This window comes from Sapajus apella, unplaced genomic scaffold (genome assembly GCF_009761245.1).
Source record: "Sapajus apella isolate SASKATOON/1434 unplaced genomic scaffold, GSC_monkey_1.0 scaffold52, whole genome shotgun sequence".
NCBI lineage: Eukaryota > Metazoa > Chordata > Mammalia > Primates > Cebidae > Sapajus > Sapajus apella.
The window spans coordinates 6,990,441-7,014,617 of record NW_022436992.1 but is presented as its reverse complement, the minus strand read 5'-3'; the positions used below and the strand labels follow the sequence as shown (position 1 = coordinate 7,014,617).

Here is a 24,177-nt window from a genome sequence, read left to right as displayed (position 1 = left end):
GGGGTGATTACAAAAAAAAAAAAAAAAAAAAAAAACAGAGACTTGCCCATGAAAGCAATGTCTGCTGAGCGTGTGGCTGGACAAACATATGAGCTAAAGCAAATCATCTCTTCTCGCCTTCTTATTTGCCTTGTTGTAAAATGGAAAGAATTGTATCTAATGATCTGGAACCTTCTTTTGGCAGCCAAATTCAATTCATTTGTTCCCTCCCCTAGTATGCACCAGTACTTTCATCCAGTTTAGAGTATACCTGTTCTGAAGAAAACAGTGAATTCATACCAACTGAAATATAATTATTTTTCTTTCCATTCAAAATAGGAGTCCACAAAGCATAATACTTAATATGAAGCGAAGAAATCACTGATGGTATACTTCCTGAGATTATATCAAAGCAGTCTTTTTTGTGGAAAAGTCTTTCCTTATATCCTTCAAACTGCACAATATAGACAGGTATCAGCTCCAGCTGGGTAAACGCCTTTTAAAAACGCTGTTAGGAATCTAATGGGATCCAAATGTAGTTTGGTTTCATAAAGAAAGAGATGAGTTTCCTTGCAGTAAAACTCTCAAGCAATCTTCTTACTGAAGATATTGAAGTTTAAGTAGCAATACAGGAATATTGGTAACATTAAAAATAAACCTAAATATTTTCAGCAATGACGATCGAAGAAAACAGATATCAGTAAGAAATGGAGCCATCACCAAATTTTCAAACTAAGCATCTTGGTTTTATCCAGTCTATTGAAGTTCAAAATTTTGTAGGCTTTATTATCTGTTTGTATTTTGGTCTGTTTTAGTTTTTCAGTGCTAGGCTAAGTGACAGTCACATAGGATAAAGAAGTTTGCAAAATAAAAATTAGATATTTTTGTTTTTTAATTATTTTTGATCTTTTATTTCCAGCTCTTATTTTACGTACAGGGATATATGTACAGGATGTGCAGGTTTGTCATAGATAAATATGTGCCACGGTGGTTTGCTGCACAGATCATTACATCATCTAGGCGTTAATCCCAGAATCCACTAGCTATTAATATTCTCCCTAATTCTCTCCCTCCTCCCAACCCCAACCCTCTGACAAGTCCCGGTGTGTGTGCTTTTCCCACCATGTGCCCATGTATTCTCATAATTTAGCTTTCACCTGTGGGAACAGGCAGTATTTGGCTTTCTGTTCCTGAGTTAGTTTGCAAAGAATTATGGCCTCCAGCTCCAACCATGCCCCTGCAAAGGACATGATTTCAATCCTTTTAGTGCTGCATAATGTTCCATGATGTATGTGTACCACATTTCATCAAGTCTATCATTTTTGAGCATTTAGGTTGATTCTATTTTTTTGCTACTGTGAATAGGGCTGCAATGAGCATTCGAGTGCATGTGTCTATAATAGAACAATTGATATTTATTTGGGTATATACCCAATAATGGCACTGCTGAATCAAATGGTATGCTGCCCCTGGATCTTTGAGGAATTATTACATTGTATTCCACAATGGTTGAACTAGCTAGCACATCTACCAACAGTGTAGAAGTGTTCCTTTATCTCCACAAACTCACCAGCATCTGCTGTTTTCTGCCTTTTCAGTAACAGCCATTCTGACTGCTGTGAGGTGATATCTCATTGTAGTTTTGATTTGCATTTCTCTAATGATTAGTGATGTTGAGCTTTTTTTTTCATATGTTTTTTTCATATGTATGTCTTCTTTGGCGAAGTATCAGTTCATGTCCTTTGCCCACTTTTTAATGGGGTTGTTTTTTCTTATAAATTTGTTTAAGTTCCTTGTAGATGCTGGGTATTAGACCTTTGTCAGATACACAGATTGCAAAAATTTTCTCCATTTTGTAGGTTGTCTGTTTACTCTGTTGATAGTTTCTTTTGCTGTGAAGAAGCTCTTTAGCTTAATTAGATCCCATTTGTCAGTTTTTGCTTTGGTTGCAATTGCTTTTGGCATCTTCATCATGAAATCTTTGCCCATGCCTATGTCCTGAATGGTGTTGCCTAGACTTTTCTCTAGGGTTTTTATATATTTCAGTTTTACATTTAAGTCCTTAATCCATTGTGAGTTAATTTTTGTATATGGTGTAAGGAAGGGGTCCAGTTTCAGTCTTCTGCATATGGCTAGCCAGTTCTCTCAGCACTGTTTATTAAATAGGAAATAATTTCCCCATTGCTACTTTTGTAAGGTTTGTTGGAGATCAGATGGCTGTAAGTGTGCAGGCTTATTTCTGGATTCCCTATTCTGCTCCATTGGTCTATGTTTCTGTTCTTGTACCAGTACCATGTTATTTTGGTTACTGCAGTCTTATGGTATTCTTTAAAGCCAGACAGTGTAATGCCTCCAGATTTTTCTTCTTGCTTAGGATTGCCTTGGCTATTTGGGCTCTTTTCTGGTTTCATGTAAAATATTAAATGGCTTATGGTTATTTTTAATTTTGTGAAGAATATCAATGGTAGTTTAATGGGAATAGCATTGAATCTATAAATTACTTTGGGCAGTATGGCCATTTGATAATATTATTTATATTCATGAGCATGGAATGTTTTTCCCTTTGTGTCATCTCTGAATTTTTTTTTTTTTTTTTTTTTGAGCAATGGTTTGTAGTTCTTGAAGAGGTCCTTTACTTCCCTTATTAGCTGTATTCCTTGGTAGACTTCCCTTATTATCTGTATTCCTTGGTAGTTTATTCTTTTTCTGGCAATTGTGAATGGGAGTCCATTCATGATTGGGCTCTCTGCTTGCCTGCTGCTGGTTTATAGGAATGCTAGCGATTTTTGCTCATTGATTTTGTATCCTGAGGCTTTGCTGAAGTTGCTTATCAGCTTAAAAAGCTTCTGGGTTGAGCCAATGGGATTTTCTAAATATATTATCATGTCATCTGCAAACAAAGATAATTCTACTTTCTCTCTTCCTATTTGAATACCCTTTATTTATTTCTCTTGCCTTATTTCCCAGGTCAGAACATTCAATACCATGTTGAAATAAGACAGGGTAACCTTGTCTTGTGCTGATTATCAAGGAAAATGTATCCAGCTTTTGCCCATTCAGTATGATACTGGCTGTTGGTTTTTCATATATGGCTTTTATTATTTTGTGGTATGTTCTTTCAGTACCTAGTTAATTGAGAGATTTTAACATGAAGGAATGTTGAATTTTGTTGAAGGTCTTTTCTGCATCTATTGAGATAACCTTGTGTGGTTTCTGTTTTCAGTTCTGTTTATGTGATAAATTACATTTACTGATTTGTGTTTGTTGAAACAACCTTACATCCTAGGGATGAAGCTTTGTTAATTGTGGTAGATAAGCTTTTTGATGCCAGTATTTTGTTGAGGATTTCCGCATCAATGTTTATCAAGGATATTGACCTGAAGGTTTTTTTGTGTTGTTTCTCTGCTAGGCTTTGGTATCATAATGACGCCAGCCTTTAGGGAGGAGTCTCTCCTTTTCAGTTTTTTGTAATAGGTTCAGTAGAAATGGTACCAGCTGTACTTTGTACCTCTGGCAGAATTTATCTGTGAATCTGTCTGGTCCTGGCTTTTTTTTTTTTGTTTTTTTTTTTGGTTAGTGAGCTACTTATTACTGCCTCAATTTCAGAACTTGTTATTGGTCTCTTCAGGGATACAATTTCTTCTTGGCTCAGTCTTTAGAGGGTATACATGTCTAGGAATTTATCTATTTCTTCTGGTTTATGTGTACAGAGGTGTTTTTAATATTCTTTGTGGTTGTATTCCTGTGGAGTCAATGGTAATATCCCTCTTATCATTTCTGATTGTGTTTATTTGAATCTTCTCTCCTTTCTTATTAGTCTAGCAGTCTGTCTATTTTATATTTTTTCAAATAATAAAAGCAGCCTCTGGATTTATTGATCCTTTGAAGAGTTTTTCATGCCTCCATCTCCGTCAGTTCAGCTCTCCTCTTGGTTACATTTTGTCTTCTGCTAGCTTTGGCATTTGTTTGCTCTTGGTTCTCTAGTTATTTTAGTTGTGATATTGGGTTGTTAACTTGAGATCTTTCTAGCTTTTTGGTGCAAGTGTTTTGTACTATAAATTTCCCTTCTAACACTGCTTTAGCTGTGTCAGAGAGATTCTGGTACATTTTTCTTTGCTTTCATTGGTTTCAAATAACATTGATTTTTGCCTTAATTTCATTACTTAGCCAAAGGTCTTTCAGGAGCAGGCTGTTCAATTTCCATGTAGTTGTGTGGTTTTAAATGAATTTTTTAATCTTGATTTCTAATTGTTTGCACTGTCATTCAAGAGACTGTTACGATTTCAGTTATTTTATATTTGCTGAGGAGTGTTTTACTTCTGGTTATGTGATCAATTTTAGATTAAGTGCTATGTAGCAATGCGAAGAATGTATATTCTGGTGTTTTGGGTGGAGATTTCTGAAGATATTTATCAGGTCCACTTGATCCAAAGCTGAGTTCAAGCCCTGAATATTTTTGTTAATATTTTTCTTGATGATCTAATATTTTCAGTGGAGTGTTAAAGTCGCCCACTATTACTGTGTGGGAGTCTAAGTCTGTTTGAAGGTCTCTAAGAATTTGCCTTATGAATTAGGATGTTCCTGTATTGGGTGCATATATATTTTGGATAGTTAGCTCTTCCTGTGGATTTGAACCGTTTATCGTTATGTAATGCCTTCTTTTTTAGTTTAATCTTTATTGGTTTAAAGTCTGTTTTGTCAGAAACTAGGATTGCAAACCTTGCTTTTTTATGTTTTCCATTTGCTTGGTAAATTTTTGCCCATTCCTTTATTTTGAGCCTGTATGTGTCATTGCATGTGAGATGAGTCTCTTGAAGGTGGCATACCAAAGAATGTTAGTTCTTTATCCAGCTTGCCACTCTGTTTCTTTTAATTGGGGCATTAATCCCATTTACATTTAAGGTTAGTATTGTTATGTGTGGGTTTCGTCCTGTCATCACAATGCTATCTAGTTATTTTGTAGATTTGTTTATGTAGTTGTTTCATAGCATCATTGGTCCGTGTATTTCAGTGTGTTTTTGTAGTGGCTGGTAAATGGAGCCCACAAACCGAGACCACTTGGCTTCTTGGATTCGGCCCCTTTTGTAGGCATAGGTAGAAACCTCTCACCTTGTCTGAGTTGCAGTTACCTTTGTCAGGGATCCCAGGGCTAGAGTATGTAAAGCTCCCAGGACTCTGTGTGTTCCTGAGCAACAGCTCTGCTGAGACTCCACACAGCTCTGTGTGTCAAACCCAAGGCCCTGGTGGAGTGGGGACAGATGGGGAGCTTCCTGATCCATGGGTTGAAAAGATGTATGAGAAATTCATGGTTACCCAGAGTCACACATTTACTCAGAATTTCTCTTGGCTGAAAGTGGGGGTTCCTTTGGCTCCATGTCACTCCCAAATGGGCCGTCACCTTGCCCTTTTCTTCATTCCCTGTGGGTTGAGCTGTTTTCTCAATCAGTCCCCATGTGAGCACCTAGATATGTCAATTGAAGGTGCTGTATTTACTCAACCCTTTTCTTCCCATTTATAAGTGACATAAATCACGGCTCTGTCTAATCAGCCATCTTGATCCCTTTCCCAAAATTAGAGATTTTTAAAAGAAAACATAGGATTTAAAGAATATACTGAAATCTATTGAAAAAGGTGAGTCAAAGTCAAAGATAAGAAGAAGGATACTCAAATTGAACCATGACCTGTGTGTGTGTGTGTGTGTGTGTGTGTGTGTGTGTGTGTGTACGTATACATGGTAAGGGGAGAAATTTCAAGGGCAACTTATCACACTACAAAAAGCTAGAAAGTGATCTGATTCTGTTAGCTAAATTTCAATCCCATTACCTTTAGTAAAAAAAAGGTGCCACCCCCAGGCGTACTAGTGTTACTAAATTTTACACTATCCTGAGGGTTACCTACATGCCATTGCACAGAAATATCTGACACTTATAAGTGTTAATTTACTCATCAAGAGATTATGCTCAGTGAGATATGCTTAAAGGGTATCTTTGTCCATATGGGCTGCTACAACAAAATATCGTAGGTGCAGGCAGATTTGTTTCTGGTGAGGGACCATTCTTCATTGACAGTACCATCTCACTGCATCCTCACATGGTAAAAAAAGGTCAAGGCCAGTCTCTGGGACCTGTCTTATAAGGGCATTAATCTCATTCATGAGAGCTCTTCCCTGATGTCCTACTCCCAGTCTCTACCTCTTCATACTGTCTCACTGGGGATTAGGTTTCGATATATGAATTAGGGAGTGAATACAAATATTCAAACCATATCACAGGGGAAAGGCTAGGGATGAGTTTTTGAAGAAAAAAAGTTTAAAATGAGAATACTGTAATTCTTTATAGCATAAATTACATATTATATTCAATCCTCAACAGTTTTGAGCAAATGAGATACCAACTGTGTTTTATGATACTTACTCTTATATGGTGATAAACATGGAATTGACACTCACCCAGAAGCATTAGTGATACTTCTCTTTTTCTTCATAGCAATTGCCATCCTGTACCATTCTTTTGGTTATAAGTAAAAATTGAACACAAGGAAATTCTGGGTATCCAGGAGGACAAAAATTCCACTGAGAGGGTAAACATCCTTTGAGAAGAATATTTACATAATATTTTGAAGTCCTTCACAAATCAGATACCTCAAGAAGGAAATCATGATTTACCTCAGTTGTGCCTCTTTTGAGGTGTTTAATTAAGGATCCTGTAGAGTCTCTTATAATTCTCCATGTATTACACATTGTGTAAGCCTAAGACTAAGAGTATGAAACAATGGTTAAGTTAAACTACCAGGATTTAAAACCACAATTGCTCTGTTTATAAGACTATCAACTTCAATGAATTCCTTAAGTACTTTAAGTCTCAGTTTCTCATCTGTAAGGTGAGATAATACTATATCCTTCATGGGACATCATAAATGCTTAGCAAATGTTTATTGCTGTTACTTTTTTATATTCTGTACACAGATCTACTTAGCACAAAAAGAAGTCAACAGTGGCTGGATGTAGGCAGGTGCTCACATCTGCAATCCCAGTGCTTTGGGAGGCTAAGGCAGGAGGATCAGTTAAGGCCAGGAGTTCAAAACCACCATGGGCAACATAGCAAGATCCTATCTCTATAATAAATTTTAAAACTAGCCAGGTATCTTGATGTGCATCTGTAGCCACAATTACTCAGAGGGCTGCCAGAGGATTGCCTGAGCCCAGGTGTTCAAGGCTGAAGTAAGCTATGATCATGCATCTGTACTTCAGCCTGGGCAACAAAAGACCTTGTCTTTAAACAAAAAGGAAAAAAATGTTGGCAAAGTATATTGTACTGTGACAGTCCCATCATGCAAAACTGAAAACATGTTTTCCATTCATCATCAACAAGATCATTATTTGAATTGATGTTCTAAACCAGCCCTGCATGATAGAAATATGACCCACATATATAGAAAAAAAATTTCAAGCAATTACATTAAAAAAAAATTTAAACTGAGGCCAGTTTAAACTATCAACTTCAATGAATCCCTTAAGTACTTTAAGTCTCATGTAGTGGCTCATGCCTATAATTTCAACACTTTGAAAGGCTGAGGCAGGGGTATTGCTTGAGCTCAGGAATTCGAGACCAGTCTGGGCAACATGGCGAGACTCCATCTCTACTAAAATTACCCAGATGTAGTGGCATGCATCTTTAGTTCCAGCTATTTGGGAGGCTGGGGTGGGAGGATGGCTTGAGCCCAGGAGGTGGAGGTTGCAGTGAACCAAGATTGTGCCACTGCACTCCAGCCTGGGTAAAAGAGCCAGAACTTGTCTCAAAACAAACAAATGAACAAACAAATAAAACCATTTAAACTATAATGGATGTACATACCGCTACCCAAATATTTTATATGTTATTGGTACTGAGTCTTCAAAATTCAGGGCATATTTTACTTATATAGCTCATCTCATAGTGGTCTAACCATTTGTCAAGTGGCCAATAGCCACGTGTGATTAGTGGCTACTTTATTAGACCATGTAGTCCTAGGATACAAATTACAAATTAGTGGGATATATAATGCAATTCCTCCTCTTATGCCCATGGAAGACTTGTCACTCATTTTCTCCTGACATCAGTCACCTTCTCAATTCAGCACCCAGACTATTACTACCTATTACTGAGAGTTAGCATATAAGAAAAATCTGTATATAAATGTCAATATGTAGCCTGTCACAGAAAAGTTTTCTTTGTTCACAAAGTTTTTCTCTACCCAGGGCAATTGTGAGTCATTAACCCTATGAACTGATTATACTACTAGTTTTAGCAGAGAAAGTAGATAAGGCTAAATACTTGGCATATAGAACCTGTCTCTGAGAAATAATCTGCTATCATGTGTTGGGAAAACATGCTTGTAAACATTTGTTAAATTACCTTACTACTTGAGGCTAAATATAAGATAAATGTTTTTTAGACAATTGTATAAAAACTTCTAGAATAACAAAAGCTCCAATTAGTAACTTTCTAAAAAAAAGATTTCCTTTTTTCATCTTTTTTCCCTGTCCCTTCAGTCTTTTTTTATTTATACCTTTCTTCTCTGTCTTCCTTGTTTTTTAATCTTTGTTTTTCTCTTTTTTAGAATGGCCAGTGACTAATTAGAATGGCTATTTTCACTCCGTGTGGATTTTTGTTTTTTGATTTTGTTTTTAATTTTTGTCTCTCTCTCAATCTCTCTTTCTCACTATTTCTCCCAGCAATGTGTCAGTTTCTCACACACACAATATATTAGGAAATGATTTCTCCATTGTACGCCTGGTTCCTGTGAATCAAAAGTAAATTTTTACTAGTAAGTAGAATCTGATCATATTTGAAGGTGCATTTTAATGACATTATTCAGGAATACCAAAGAAGATAGAGTCTACCAAAAAAACTTATCCCAGGAATAAGTTAATTTATTTCTAAAGAGTGGTAAACTTATAGAAGCGGTGAAGAGATCACCCAGTTGCTGAACTGATCTTACTTTTTGCACACTTGTTTGATATTGACCTTTTAATGTAGAAAGAGTACATATTCCTGTACTTCTCTATGCTTTAGCAACGTCTTGCAGGCTTTTTAACTGGGTAAGGCATGGTCCTCAAGGAGAAACGCTTTTACTGAAACCACCGAGCAACTCATTAGCTGAGAAACTTGTAGGTGGGTGTGCTCCAGGACACTAACAGATGATTTAATTGGTTACAAAATTCCAGAAGGCGGTGTGCAGATTGACAGCATTTTTGTCCAAAATCCAGGGTAACTCCAGCTGCATGTAGGGAAGAAAACTGCTACCTGAATAGAATATATAATTTTGGGAGAGTGGTCAGACTTCTATAGCTCCAATTGATTCTTCATTGATGCATTTCTGTGATTTAAGGCTTATCCCTTGTTTACATGCAACTTTCCCTGAGAACTTTAACAAGTTAAACATGAATGACTATTTAGGTCCTTTCTAATTAGCTACAGTGGCAGAAGGTTCTCCATTGACCCCAGACTTGGATCCTTTACTATTAGCATACTAACCATAAAGGATATGGGAACATAACTAGAGATAAACAGCCGAATGTAATAATGCTAAAATAGAATGCTAGATTTATTTTTAACCACTAATTCAGGGCAGTTTTCTGTGTTGTTTATGCATCTGTGGTGATGACAATTTAGTACCCTAAGCCAATGTTTTTTCATTTATGACTGTAATTAGGAGGTGGGATGGAGGGTGACTGTACTGGCAGACAGAAAATAGTACTCCTGTTCCATGTTGAAGCCACTTCACAGAACACTTAAATACAAATTGAGCAATGCACTTTGTTCATACAGATATGTTTTAATGTTTCATAAATGATTCATGTATTTTACCTTGTCCTAACCTATACAGAGATTATTCAAGTGGTTTCCAATACTGACACCCTCAATTCAAGCTCCTGGAACCAAGCCATTGCTGAATTATTATTTATTCCTTTATAATTTATTATTCTTAAGTGTCTTCTAATGAGTTTCATTGATTTGTTCATTGTGCTTCTCACAAGGCAGGTTGGCCACCTGTCTAAGTATGTTGACATTCGTATTAATTTTGAATAGCCTTCAATATCTTTCTTCATTTGGGAAGGGCTGATGAGCCTATTCTTAATAACAGAAAAAGATATTTTTTTCTATTTTTATCTAGTGGTTTTGACATATATACACACATATACAATGCGTAAAGACAGGAGGCTGCAATTGGAGTAGAGGCTATCTCAGGAAGTACCCAAGTGGGTCACAATAACAATTATTGACACTTCCTTAATTCTTCCTAGGTTCTAGATGTTATTACAAATTTAAGTATAAACTAGTTTACTACTTCAAATAACCCTGAGAAGTGAATGCTATTATTATTTTCATTTTATATATGAGGAAAATAAGGCATAGAAAGGTTAATCGCAAGATCACACTTTGTTTTTTAGTCATTAGCTGAAGGGTTTAAGAAACACAAAATCAGAATGTAATTGAAGAACAAAGACTACTTTCCCTACCCGTCTGACTCATCTCTAAGCGAAAGACTGGGAGGCAAACCTGGCAGAACTTGATTACAACTTTCATGTGTACAAAGGGACTATGTGGAGCTCTTGACTGGCTGAGGCTGTTGGAGTTGGCATCAGAAAAGGGATAAGTACAGACTGGCCTAAGGAGATGTATGTACCTAAGAGACTGGCTGAGATGATTTAGCTATCACTAATAGCGATAAGTTTACGAATTCTGGAAGTGAAAGGCAAGAACAATGTTGAGCTGAAGCACAATCTACAAGCAAAGAACTGTGGCAAAATATTCAGTCATTTCTGAAGAGTTTATCAAGAACCAAGGGTGCTACATATATAATCAAAAGACAATCCCTGCTCTGATGATTCTCACACAAATAAAGTAACATAAATCCTGAAAATACACCATGTATACTTAGAAGAAACGTATTTTAAAAACACCTCAACTTACTCTAAATCAGCACATGAGCTCAGGTTTTATCTATTGCCTTAAATTCATCTCAAATCGCTAAAATCGAACAATAATATTTGCCATCTAAAACTCCCACCCCCAGATCGCCTCATTATTGGTTTATTCATTGGACTCCAGGAATATGGCAGGCACCAAAAAGTCAGTCATCACTTATAAATCTTTTAAGACTCTGTAAAGTGTTTTCAAGTGGATTTTCTCATCATTGCCATCACAACAGTTCAAACAGCTATTATTTTTCTGCCTTTGTAGTAAAAGAGATGACAATTAGGAAGAGAAATAAACCTTATGCTTTCTGTCGGCAGGCCTTTCCTAAACTCTTACCCTACACAGCAAACTTGGTAAGTGTGAGGCATTATTCCAAGAACACTGAAACCCCCCATTTCAATAGTTGCTTTAATGTATAATAGCTGACCACACAATAGATGGTGAGATCAGGAGGTATAAAGAGTTGGTTCCAGCGTGTACTCTTAATTTCCTTCTTATTAGACAATTTTGTGCCCCAAGAGCACATGTAAAGTTAGGCTTCTGATCTATATTTAAGTGCTCTCTTGGGGTATCAAATGCATTGAAAACGTCAAATTCATTAAAAGCTTGTAAATTCCTTGCAAGTTCCAAATCACTGAGGAAGGCATCAGCCAAAACTAACTTTTCCAATCGCCAAAAGGCAATCTACTATTTTTTCATTTTTATATTGAGTCTTGAATTTGCCATGTCAATTTTGAAAATGAACTTGAGATCTACATAATCTATTTGTAAACTTGGTAAGATCTTACTATCAAAAAAATGATCGCAACTACTAGCTGCATCTTTAAAATCCCAATTTATAACAACACTAAATTTTACAATTTCTTCAACACACTGACAGCCATTTAGGTAGGTATTATTGATTATTACCTTGTATACTTGTATAGGGAACCATAATGGTCATTTGGTTATCAAAGCTTACTGGGGAGTATTGTTTTAATAATGTCTGCATCTAATGAGGAAGCCCAGAGTTATCCAGTGTTGTTTTACTGTTGTCATCAATCACAGCATGTTAATGAGTTGAATTAGAGTCTAGATATACTGAATTTGATTTAAATACTCCTGACACTATATTCCATAGCACTGTTACTAAATGTTCTTATGAATGTAAATTTACTTTGCAGCTTATATATTTTTACTCATCCTGTACACACTTTTCAGAGTTGTTATAAAAAAGAGGCCAGTTACCAACATCTTGTGTTAGACATCATTTGGTTTCACTCGTTTTAACATAGGAAAATGAAGAGCATTTTACTTTTCAGCATTGATCATGCATGGTGTTATTGTGACTGACTTAACCCATTTATACAGGAGGCTGCAAATTTTGGGGGGAAAAATTAGACTTTGGTGACGACTTTGAGCTGTAGGATACAAATAAGTCTTATAAGCTTAGTGTTCCAATAATAGAATACTAGCATAAATGGGTTAATTTACCTGGTTCAAGTATCCAACTCAACTCTGACTTCCAGGCCAAATCATCAGCCCAAAAGAAACTTTTTGAAACTGTAGTAATCCTAGAAACTGATAGCATTGGTCTAAGAATTAGCTCTGAGTGCTGCTAAGACCAGCATTGTGCACCTTAGGCCCCAGTCTATCAGGCTCCTACACATACTGTTTAATTGGATTTCTTACACCTTGACTGCTGTCCTTTCCTAACCCTGGGGCTGCTCATTATACCAAGGAAACAGTTGTTTATGAAATGTTATTTCAAGCCTTCTGCAAAGCCGTCTACTTTACCCTAGACTTTTTCTAGAAAATTATGCAACCTTTATCTGATGGCTAAACCCTGCAAGTCCCATAATAAGAACAAACCACACATTACATAATAAGTAATAAAACATAAATTAATGAAAGGTCCAACATGTTAGAAGAACTTAATTGTAAAGCATTCTAAATGGTAGTGTGATTTGAGTCATTAAGCCCATCTGGATCTCAGTTTCCATTTCTGTAAAATACAGGAGTTGGGGCACATAATATATACTCTTTCTCTGTATTACATTCTGTGATAACATAATTTTAAAACACAGAAACTTGGGGCAAAGAAAATATAGTCAGTATTTTCACAGAGGGGTATATAAATATCTTGAAACCACTTTTTATTGTGGATATATATATGGTTTTATATATATATTTTAACAATGTTAAATGTTTAATTCAGTGGCATTAATTATAGTCACAGTGTTGTACAATCATCACTTTTATCTATTTCCAAAACGTTTTTATTACTCCAACAGAAACTTTGTAACCATCAAACAATAATTCCTTATTTCTCCTATCACTCAGTCCTTTGTGACCTCACATCTACCTTCTCTCTCTATGATTTGCTTATTCTAGATCTTTCATATAAGTGGGATCATATAATTTTGTTCTCCTGTGTCTGAGTTATTTTACTTAGCATAATGTTATCAACAATCATCCATGTTATAATATGTATAAGAACTTTATTACTTTTACAGCTGAAAAATATTTTGTGGTATGCATATACTGCATTTTGCTTATTCATTCAGCTGTCTATGGACACCTGGTTTGTTTCCAAATTTTGGCCATTGTCAATAATGCAACAATGAACATTGGTATAAATTATCTGTTTAAGTCTCTTTCAGTTTTTTTTCACTTCTCTTTGATGCATAGATCTAAAAGTATAAATGCTACGTCATGTAATTCTATGTTAGTCTTTATTAAAAACCATCAAACTGTATTTCAGAGCTACCTTGTCATTTTCCATTCCTACCAGCAATGCATGAAAGTTTCAATTTTTCCATAGCCTCATCAAACTTGTAGTGTCCATTAAAATATATATATTTATACACATATAAATACACACACATATGTGTGTGTGTATATATATATATATATACACACATATATACACATATATGTAGAGAGAGTTGGTCTAAGAATTAGCTCTGAGTGACATATAATATACATAACATATATATTTTTAAATGGATATTATACGTAACATTCATTCTAGTTAGCGTAAAGTAATATCTTATTGTGCTTGTGATTTTCATTTCCCTAGTGACTTTGGAGCTTTTTTCTATGTGCTTACTGGCTGCTTGTATATCTTCTTTTAAAAGATATTTATTCATGTATTTTGCTTATTTTTTACTTGGGTTATTTGTGTTTTGTTGTTGTTGTTGAGTTGTAGGAGATGCCCCTCAAAATGGACATGTTAAAACCCTAAACCTCGATGTAACTGCATTTGTAGACAGAGCACTTAAAGAGATAATTAAGGTTAAATAAGATGGTAAGGGTAGGATTATAATCCAATATGACTAGTCTCCTTATAAGCAGAGGAAGAGAGACCAGGAATGCACATGCACAGAGGAAAGGCTATGTGAAGACAGAGTCAGAAGGTGGCCATCTACAAGCCAAAGAAAGAGTCCTCAGGAAAAAACAAACTTATGGGGGAAGCTTTCAGTCTTGTTTCAATTATGTTAGGGAGCTTCTCTTCTGTTTTCTAAGTATTTTTGTTATAAAATGGTGTTTGATTTTCTCAAATGGCTTTTCTATGTCAATTAAGATAATAATGTTGTTTCTTCTATTTGTTCTATTAAGGTAGCAAACTACATTGATTGATTTTATGATGAAGTGCCTTTGCATTCCTAGGATACATCCCACTTGTCTATGGTTTATAACAATTTTAATATGCTTCTCTATTTGGTTCTGTATTATATTGTTAAGAATGATTGATTCTGGCTGGGCACGGTGGCTCAAGCCTGTAATCCCAGCACTTTGGGAGGCCAAGGGGGGTGGATCATGAGGTCAAGAGATCGAGACCATCCTGGTCAACATGGTGAAACCCCGTCTCTACTAAAAATACAAAAAATTAGCTGGGCATGGTGGCGTGTGCCTGTAATCCCAGCTACTCAGGAGGCTGAGGCAGGAGAATTGCCTGAACCCAGGAGGCGGAGGTTGCGGTGAGCCGAGATCGCGCCATTGCACTCCAGCCTGGGTAACAAGAGTGAAACTCCGTCTCAAAAAAAAAAAAAAAAATGATTGATTCTATATTCATAAGGAATATTGATGTATAATTTTCTTTTATTGTGATGACACTATCTTTGGATCAGGGTAATTCTAGTTTCATAGGAGAAGTTAAGAAGTATTCCCCCCTCTTATATTTTTTTGGAAGAGTTTAGGAGAATTGGTGTTAATTCTTTAAATGTTGAGCAGAATTCACCAAAGAGCCCATCCTGAATTTTAGTCAGGTGGGGTTGATTACTGAATCAATCTCTTCTTTCAGGTCTGTTGAAATTTTCTATTTCTTCTTGAGTCAGTTTTGGTAATTTATTTGTTTCTAGAAATTTGTCCACTTCACCTACAAAATCTAAATTGCCCCAAAATAATTATTTATATTATTTTATAATTCTTATTTTTCTCTATGGTAAGTATTAATATCCCCACTCTCATTTCTAATTTTATTTATCCGTCTTTTCTCTCCTTTTTTTGCTTCTCACTCGGACTAAAATTTGGTTAATCTTTCCAAGAAACTGCTTTTGATTTAACTTCATTGATTCTCTCTTGTTTTTCTATTCTCTGTTTAGTTTAACTTCACTATCATCATTATTATTTTCTTTCTTCTGCTAGATTGGCATTAAGTTTACTTATAACTTTATAGTTCCTCAAGGTATAAAGTTAGGTTACTGAGGATACCTTTCTTATTTTTTTAATGTAGGTATTAAGAGCTATAAATTTTCCTCTGAGCACTGCTTTTACTGCATACTATTAGTTTTGGTATACTGTACTGCTTTCATTTCCATATATCTCCAAGTATTTTTATTTACTTTTAGACTTTTGTTTTGACATATTGGTTGCTTACAAAGGTGTTGTTTAATCTGCATGTGTCAATGACTTTTCCAGTTTTCCTTTTGTTATTGATTTCTAGCTTCATTCCATTGTGTTTGCAGGATACTTAGTGGGACTTCAATCTGTTCAAGTTGTGGAGATTGGTTTGTGGCGTAACGTAAGATTTATAATGGAAATATTCTATGTTCCTTGGAGAAGAATGTTTATTCAGCCACTGTGTGGAATGTTATATATATTCCTGTTAGATTTAGTTACATATTAGTATCATAAAAATTTTCTGTTTCCTTACTGATTCTCTCCCTATATGTTCTATCCATTATTGAAAGTAGGGTATTGAAGTCTCCAATCAATTTTATAGAACAACTTTTTATCCAGTCAATTCTATCAATGTATTTTTCATATATTTAATGGCTTAGTTTTATATGCATATATTGATTATTTTTATCTTTTTGATGTATTGACCTTTACTGTTTTGTGGTTTCTTGTTATAGTTTTCATGTAAAGTCTGTTTCTGATATTAGCATAGCAACTCTATATTTTGTGTTAGTAGATTTTTGTGTTAATAAATCAACTATATTTTGTGGTTACTACTTTAAGGAAATATCTTTCTTCATCCTTTAATTTTCAAATTTTGTATTTCTTTGGATCTAGAGTCTTTTGTTGACATCACAGAGGTTTTTTTTCATTTTTGTTTTGTGCCTGTATGTTTACATCCATTTGCCAATCTCTGACTTTTGATTAGAGAGTTTAATTTATTCACATAAAAACTAATAACTAATTTAAAAAAAACTAAATAACTTATGAATGCCACTTTGGCATTTGTTTCCTCTATGTTTTACACATTTTTGTCTCATTTCTTTCATTAATGTCTACTTTTAAGTTGATTTTTTATAGTGAATCATTTCTTATTTATTTCACATTTTCCATTCTGTACATTTTTTAGAGATGTTCTTTTAGCTTACTGTGGAGATTATGTTTAACATCCTAAATTATTAACAATCTAGTTCAAGTTGGTATCAAATTAACTTCTTTCGCATAAAAAAACTACTCCTATATTGTTCCATCTCTCTTCTTTATGTTATTTTTTTGTCACAATCTATCTCTTTATATATTATGTGCCAAATAACAGCCTAACAGCTATTTTTAAGTCTATTTTATACATTTTTCTTTTAAATTCTCTAGTGAATAAAAAATTGGGCCAGGAGCTATGGCTCACATCTGTAACCCCACCCCTTTGGGAGGCTGAGGCTGGTGGATCACCTGAGGTCAGGAGTTTAAGACCAGCCTGGCCAAGATGGAGAAACCCCGTCTCTACCAAAAATACAAAAAATTAGCCGGGTATGGTGGGGGGCACCTGTAATCCCAGCTACACAGGAGGCTGAGGCAGGAGAATTGCTTGAACCCAGGAGGCAGAGGTTGCAGTGAGCTGAGATCACACCATTGTACTCCAGCCTGGGCAACAAGAGTGAAAGGCCATCTCAAAAACAAAAACAAAAAAATTCAATTACAAAAAATACAACAATGCAGGCTTTCACATTTGCTCATGTAGCTACTTTTATGGTTATATTTCTATCATTATGTGGCTCCAAGTTACTGCTTAGTATTCTATCATTTCAATTGGAAAGACTCTCTTTAGCATTTCCTGTAGGGCAGGTCTAGTGTCACAAACTTACTCAGCTATTCTTTACCTGGAAAAGCTTAATTGTTTCCTCTACGTCTTATACATTTTTGCCTAATTTTGTTATTAAAGGGAGATTCTGCTGGATATGAAATTCTTGCTTAACATTGTTTTCTTTTCTTTCAGCGTTTTACATATATTATTTGATTACAATCGGGCCATCATGGCTTCTCCTATCAGCTGATAATCAGTGAATATCCCATGTTTGTGATCACTGATGTTTTTGTGCTAATTTCAAGATTCTCTCCTTGTGAAATGTTTATCCCTAAGAATTGTTTGAGTTTATGCTTTTTGGAGTTCATTGTACCTCTTGGATATGTAAATTAATGTATTTTATCATATTTGGGAAACTTAGACTATAATTTTTTTTTCAATTTTTTTCTTCCCTTTCTCTCTCTCCTATAAATAACATCATATATATTCACTCGATGGTAGACTAAGACATATGCTACTATTCATTTTTAAATTCTTTTTCTCTCTGCCCCTTAAACTATGAAGAAAACTTAAAAGTACTCATACTCTAGCACAGAAGTAAGAACTTTCAATAGCTTTTTGTAGTCTATATACTAAATTTGTGTGTGTTTGCAATAAATTTGGGCTCCAACTGTATATAGTAGGCTCCCATATTTTATTGTGTAAGCATATACACCATTGTAATAGTTATGATAATCAAGGTTATAAAAGTTTTTCACAGCTTTTTATTATAAAGATGTGCCATGACTTATTTATTATTTGGTTGCCTTTTTCTCGTCCTGAGTATTGTTCTTATAAGTCTTTGTATATAGTTACATTAATTTTATAAATTATTACCAGTGTAATTAAATGGAAAATATAAAATATCTCTTCAGAAAGTTTTTTTACCAATATATATGTTTCCCTAGCAGTATGAGTATGATTAAAAGCTAATTTTTATATCAGTAATAATTTGCATTTGTAGAGCACTTGGCAATTTGTAAATTATAATCACATATTGATCCTTTTAAATATGCTAAGAGGTAAGCATAAAAATATAATTATCCTAATTTTACAAGTGAGGAAACTAAAAATCAGAGATATAATATTATTTGTACAAATGTAGACTAAGACAGTAATTTTAGTAGTCAAATTAAAGAATTCCAAAACTTAGTTTAACCATTTAGTGGCATATTTTTATGTAATATGAGCATACAAGTTATGGATAAAAATGGAGATGATGCACAAGAATAGGTGGCTATGAAAAGATGACATATTTAGTAACTGATGTCATGGAACTAAAATATGTGAAAAGTGGTTATATTTGAACCAAGTTAGTTACTGGGTTACAAAGTATTGACATTTCCAAATATTCTCTTCTAAAAGAATCAGATACAAAATCATTCTGGTGATTACAAAACGCTTATGAATTTAAGGTTGTTTTTAAATAGATGAAGAAAAGAAACTACTGTCATGACTCACAGAACTCAATTATGTTCCATTTTTTAGATTTACTAAAAATTGTTATGGTGGGGTAAGAGTAGGCCTAATAAACACTTCTGTAGGGTAACAGCCCATTTTAGTGATTGTTAGTTTCTCAATATTCCACTGTATCCTGAGAGCAGACATTATATGATTTCTATTCGTTTTAATTTATTAAGTGTGTTCTGTGGCCCAGAATGTGGTCTATCTTAGCAGATGTTCCATGTGATCTTGAGAAAAATGTGTTTTATGCTGTTGTTGGATAAAATATTCTATGAATGTCAACTATATCCATTTGATCAGCTGAAGGTATTGTTGAGTTCAACTATGTCCTTACTTATTTTCTACCTGCTATATTTGCCTAGTATTTTCCTATTTGAGCATTTTCTATTATTCAATTTCCTATATTTAATTAACATATCTATTATAGTTCATATTTTTTTTCCTTTTTTTAGTGGTTACACTAGAGTTTACAAAATACATGAGCAATCTATCCAAGCCTACTTTCAAATAATACTGTACCATTTTACAGGTAATTTGAGGATTTTACAACAAAAGAATCCTAATTCTTTCCTCCTATTCCTTCTATTATTGTTACCATTTATTCTCTAATATAAAAGCATACATAAGCATATATGTATGCACATATATATACACACATATAAAACACATACATAATCAAATATATTTTGCAAGCAAACTTTATCTGTTAGACCAATTAAGAAGAAGGAAAATAAAAATTTTTTTTTCATCCTTGCTTATTTCTTCAGTATTCTTCATTTCTTCATGTAGAACCAACTTTCTGACCCATATTATTTTTCTTCTCTCTCAAAAACTTTAGATATTTCTTAAAAGCCAGGTTCACTGAAAAATATTTTTTTCTTTATGTTGTTTGAGAAAGTTTATTTCTCTTTCACTTTTGTAGAATAATTTCACAGGATACAAAATTCAAAATTCTATTTTGGTGGTTTTAAAAATGTTTTTCCTTTCAACACTTTATTGTATTCCACTTTCCTTTTGCTTGTCAGGTTTCTGAGAAGTTGGATGTAATTCTTACTTTGCTCCCCTACAGGTAAGGTGTTTTTTTCCTGTGGCTTCTTTTAAGGTTTTTCTTTATCTTTGATTTTTAGTAGTTTGTAAATGATATGCCTCAGTGCAGTTTTTATGGCATTTATCCCGCTTGGTATTCCCTGAGATTTTTAAGTCTGTCTTTTGAACATTCACATTAATTTGGAAAAGTTCTCAGTCATTGTTTCAAATATATCTTCTGTTTCTTTTCTTTTTTTTCTCTCCTTCTGGTAACCCTATCATGTGTACATTACATTATTGTAGTTGTAATATCTAAGAACACAATTCCCAGATATTTTGTTCTATTTCTTTCAGTCCTTATTCTCTCCAGTTTCCAGTTTTAGAGATTTCTATTTATATATTTTCAAGCTCAGAGATTCTCTCTTCAGGCATGTCTAGTCTGCTAATAAGTCCATCAAAGGTATTTTTTTGAGTTACAATGTTTTTTATCTCTAGCATTTCTTTTTTGTTATTTCTTAGGCTTTCTCTCTGCTTGCATTGCTCATATCACCTTACATGGTCTATTTGATCCATTAGAGGGCTTACTATATTAATTGTAGATGTCTTATATTCCCTACCTCACATTTTTACATTTCTGCCATTTCTGGTTCTGATTCTAGCTCTGTATCTTCAAACCGTATGTATGATTTTTTGTTTGTTTGTTTTTGGCGTTTAGTACACCCTTGACATAATGTTTTAGGTAAAAAAGAACTGCTGTAATCACAATTTCATAATATCTTGGTTAGATGTTGGGGTAGAAGCATTCTAGAGTTTCATGGCTATGTTTTATTCTCTTAGTAAATTTAAGCTTCTGGACTTTGAACTTCATAAATGTTTCTATTTTTTTTTTCCTTCCCTCTTAGGTGAAAGAGAATAACTAAAGTGAGATGGAATTGAGTATTTCCCCTCTTCCACATGAAAAAGCTGGTGGTGGTTTGGTGCTTCTTTTCCCCCAATTCAGTTAGACTGATAAATCCACAAAAGATTAAGCTCTGATTAGTTTCTCCTGAGGACAGGCCTTGTTAGGAACAGAGAGCTCAGGCATATTTTATAATGGTTATTTTCCTCTCCTCTTGCTGAGAGTATGAGAGAACTCATCTTCAGCTTTTATTTTGAGAATGAGATCAATTGGAGGTAAAACTTAGAAAAGTGTGGAACCCCTCCCTATGACTAGATATTTCCAGAGTTTTTAAGACTAAGACTCCACACCTAGCTGAAAACTGAAACTTCAATTTTTCACCAATTACAATTAAGGTTTTTTGACTCAGTCACTGGTTCTTGTGGAGGTTTCTGCTCTGGTATGTTGTGATTCTTGGTATCCTCTAACATGTTTCTCCAGTTTGGGAGAGGGTGGCATGACTTGTGACCTCATATCTTTTATGGGTCTAACAAGGGTTATTGGTTTTTCAAGGATCTGTTTGTTTTTGTTTTCAAATTTTTTTTGTGTGTGTGTGTACACATTTAGTTTTATTGTAACAAAGCAACTTGTACACTTTTAAAGTTTAAAACTGAGCACCATCTTTCCTTTCCAGTGAAACAAAAAGAAAATTTAAAAATAAACAGGAACAAAATTACAATAGAGAATATCAATTCCAAATAAGATCCTACAGGTTCTGCTGATTCTCCCATTGACTGGCAGGGGCCAAGTCATCATTAGGAGAGAATTTATTTTAAAAGTGTCATCTTAAACTGCAAGGATGTCTGTCAAATGTCACAATTAAACATGCCAAAGGAGAAGCCATGTTGTCAAAATGCCCACTTACCCTACCCAAACATCTCAAACCCACCCTTTGCTGACCTTCTATAATCCCATTTTTTTAAGTTTTTTTTCTTTTTTTAAACAAGAGAAAGTAGACAGATACATGTTGGTAAATGCTAACTGTCCATTTCACATAGAGACACAGTGTATTCTCTGAGCCCAATATACAGAGAAAGGAAGGAAAAAGCTAGAATTCTATGCATGGCTACACAGGGGCCTAGCATCTTCCAGCTTCCAGCAGAGCGAAGGGAGCAGGTTTCTCTTTTTTCCCACAGAGCTCGGTGGTGGTGATTCCATACAGTTTTTGTTAAGACAGGAAAGGATAAAATGAATTTCAAACAGAAAGGGGTAGAGACTCTTTTCCCATTGCATCCTGTTCAAGATATTTCCCCCAAAATAAGTTGAGAACCATGATATAGAGAAAAGAGACCTCAAAAACAGGGTGACTGAGCACAAGAGGGAAGGGAAAAAAAAAAAAAAAAAGACTGCAACTTGCTCCCAGGGACTGGAGAAAATTTAAAAAAAGGAAGGTTGGAATCCATCAGTGTTCTATTAGTCATCTTTGCCTTCATCCTCCTCTCCTTCCTCCCCTTCATCACCATCTTCATCTTCTTCGCCTTCATCCTCATCCCCTTCTTCATCGATATCTTCTAATCCTTCCTCCTCTTCATCATCATCTTCTTCTCCTTCTCCTTCTTCATCATCCATATCAGGAACCAAGTAGTATTGTAATGGGTTTGGCCAAATATTATCTTTGATGACCTCTCCTAATTCATCAGCACCTGCATCAGAATGGTCAGTAAACCAGGTAAAGAAGCTCTCTGGTTCCTCATGCTGCCTCTTCCTGCTGGCTTTATTCTGCGTTTGACTTGAACGTTTCGTCAAACCCTTTCCAGATTTCCATTCAATTTCAGTGGACTTTGAAGATGGATCACCACTCTCATTCAGATGAAATTCTTTGGAGAGAACTTTGTTTTCAAAGTAAGGATTTTCATCAAAATAAAAATATATTCTGTAACCTGATTTAATATCTTCAAATTCTGTCACTTCAACTCTGGTCAAATAATGCAGTGCCTCTTCGTCCTCCTCCCCAAGCAGGGTAGACACTTGTGGATGGTTGACAAATGTTGTTACCCAAAAATTTGGGATTTTGGAGATCAATTCTGACCTCTTCTGAAAAAATGGTTGGCGGAGTTTGTTATATTTCTGTTCTACTTTCAAAATCTCCTCACTGGCTTGTTCATTAAGTCTGTCTATTTCATTTTGTACTTCATCAATGTGTTCAATTGCTTCTTGCTGTTCTTTTTCTCCCTTCTTCGGCAAGCCTGCAGAGGCCGATGTCTCCTCCAGTCCCTGAGCAGGAGGTGGTCTTGGTTTCTTCTTTTGAGTCGGGAGTGGAGACTGGCGTTTGGGGGCCATGCTGCTGGGGAAGTCTGAGAACCGGAGCACAAGTCTTCTTGCTCGTCCGGAAGCAGGCAGAACACTCTGTTTTCAAATTTTTATGTGTTAGGATAAATTGGTGATTTTCAAGCTCTTTAGATGCACAACTGGAAACCAAAGAGTATAATACAGATTTTCATACAAGCAAATGCCACTTCTTTTTTCAAATTCAAAAATTGGTGAACAGGATGTACTTAGAGAAATCATTTTGTACTAAAGCGAGTAGACAATGTAGCAAAAATAAGATACTATTCAAATTGCCACAAATAAAAAGGTGCTCAGGAAAAATTCAACCTAAGAAATAAAAGACTTCTGTGCAAAAAAAAAATGTTAAAATATGATGAACAACAGAAAAAGTGATCTGAATAAATTAAGAAGTATTATTGGACATCATGAAAATATTTTTAACATGTAAAATTGGTACAATTCAATCTATGAATCTAGACAATACAAATAAAAAATTTAGTTGGATTGTTTTCGAAATGTAATAGCATTCGCTAAAATATGTATGGATTAATCAATGTTCACAAGAGCTAACTTTGCAGAAAAATAGAGATTTTCTATAAAGATATTAGCATAACAGAGGTATTGATAAATGAACAAGTCATATGTGTCAATAGAGAAAAAGCCTATTGAAGAACACATATATATTAGGATTTAAAATATAATAATGTTAAAAGCAAAATTCATAAAATCTTAATGCATCATAGTTACAAAAATATGTTAATTACAGAGAAAAATAAAATTTAATCTAATTAAACAAAAAACACACCTTAATACAACATATAAAGATAAACACTAAATAGATTTTTAAAAAACCCTGAATTATAAATTATAAAGTACAAGGAGAAGAAGAGTATGATATTTTAACAATAAATATATAGAGATAAAATATAGCATAAAATTAATTGCAACCATTGACAAATGTGAGGCTGTGTTGAACATTTCCATCAACTCAAGCATATCTCTTTTATGTTTCTTCCAATGAATATCCTTCCACCCATGGCCCA

General features: G+C 34.6%; 1 pseudogene; it reads right to left on the bottom strand.

The window, feature by feature from the left end:
- Positions 1-21,996: 21,996 nt before the first annotated feature.
- On the bottom strand, positions 21,997-23,215 carry LOC116526845 (annotated as a pseudogene).
- Between the last annotated feature and the right edge of the window lie 962 nt (positions 23,216-24,177).